This window comes from Podarcis raffonei, chromosome 14 (assembly GCF_027172205.1).
Source record: "Podarcis raffonei isolate rPodRaf1 chromosome 14, rPodRaf1.pri, whole genome shotgun sequence".
In the NCBI taxonomy this organism is placed as follows: Eukaryota; Metazoa; Chordata; class Lepidosauria; order Squamata; family Lacertidae; genus Podarcis; species Podarcis raffonei.
In genome coordinates, this window is record NC_070615.1 from 3,240,259 (window position 1) to 3,242,009 (window position 1,751).

General features: G+C 46.7%; 1 non-coding gene across 1 annotated transcript; it reads left to right on the top strand.

Moving 5' to 3' along the window:
• The first annotated feature begins 266 nt into the window (after nucleotides 1-266).
• TRNAK-UUU (transfer RNA lysine (anticodon UUU)) lies at nucleotides 267-339 on the top strand. The gene has a single exon. It is a non-coding gene; the product is annotated as a tRNA-Lys (tRNA).
• Nucleotides 340-1,751: the final 1,412 nt, after the last annotated feature.

A 1,751-nucleotide genomic window follows, 5' to 3' on the forward strand; every position in this document is an offset into this window, starting at 1 on the left:
AACCTAGGCAGTTAGGCAGGTCTAACCTAGGCAGGCCACCCAAAAACCTCCAGCCCTGGGGAAGGGACACCTTGATCCAACAACTCTTCAGGGTCACTGGCAGCTTGGAAAACTGCTCTTCTTGCTCCTCCTCCAAGGAGACCACAGGCCCCAAGTCTAGGCAAGGCTGAACCTGAACAGCAGGCCAGGAAGAGCCAGTGCACTGCCTAAGAGACAGGGATATTCTGGAGACTTCAGAAGGCACATGGGGCCACCACTGTGCTGAAGCTGGGATGGCTCAGTTGGTAGAGCATGAGACTTTTAATCTTAGGGTCATGGGTTCAAACCCCATGTTGGACAAAATATTCTTACATTGTAGGGGGTTGGACTAGATGACCCTCATGGTCCCTTCCACCTCTATGATTCTCCTCTATACTGCAGCCTGTGCTGTCAGGCCATAAAAGCACTCTAGCATGCAGACCTGGAAGTCACCCCCTCAGGCCATGGCTAACTTTGAGACATGTGATGACCTTTAAGGGGGAAACAGCAAAGCGACTACAATATTGCACTAGCTCCAACCCAAGGGCAACTCCTGTTTTTTGCCCTTTATCTCTGCTAAATCAGAGTTCCAAATTTTAGAGATGCCCTGTTGTTAAATGGTTGGAATTGCCAGACCTGCATTCCTCAAGGTTTAGCCTCTCCCTCTGCAAAAAGTCTGCGGATTTTAGAATAGTTCAGTTGAGTTGAGAGGACGGATGCATCTCACCTGCAATGAGCGTACATGTAACAAGTCCATGCATGAATGCTGAAACGCAATGCAGAGTCTGTCATTTCGCATGCTGCCCAAGGTCATTTTGGACGACTGATAACAGACAGTAGGGCAGTTATTTTTTCCCCATAGTATATCTTTGATCTACAGAAGAAAACACCACTTTGACTGTTCTAGCAGTGCAGAGCATTTGGCAGATGGGAGAAACTTCAGAAACTGCAATATTAGAGCAGGAAGGGGTGTTGGTGGTCAGGCCAGTTCTCTCATATGGCATGCTGAAGAGTATGATTTGCATTTAGTCATAGCCAGTGTGGTATGGAGGTTAGAGTGTTGGCCATGTTGAAGTCCCAAGGACCACTCACATTCTTTCAGCCTGATCTACCTCACAAGTATGTTGTGAGAGTGGTGGTTGTGGGGAGAAGACCACGGTCCATTTACAGATGCTTCCTTGAACTTCTTGGAGGAAAGGCAGGATTTAAATGTAATATTTTTTATTTTTTATTTTTTAAAAATAGGATCCCCACTCTGGATTCTGTGCTCATTATTAAAACATCTGTTGGGTCTATTTCTCTTGGGTGGCATTTGGCTTTTTTTTTCTTCATCTGCAAAGCAACCTGTGCCAAGCTGCATCTTTCTAGCTGTCCCAGAAGATGATCCGGATGACACTCTGTCTGTTTCTGGAGGAAAGAAGCCCTCCAGTTCTGACCACAAGCTTCCTTGAGCAAGCTCCTCCAAGTTCTTGCAGAGCTCCCCGCTCATTTCAGTAGTGTGGTGGGTACAGGGAAACTTGATCCTATTGCGCTTGGAATCAGCAGATGTGACTCTTTTGCAGAGCTTCTTCCCATAACACAACTGCACGGCCCTTCAGTACTGAGGATGTGCCACTCACTATCTTGTAGTTCCCACCTAGCAGATATCCTCCTCCCCTAACCCTGCTAACCCCAGCCTCTGTGAAAGTCTAAAATCAATTAACCTTAAGAAGAGGGGAAAAGAAATTTAACCA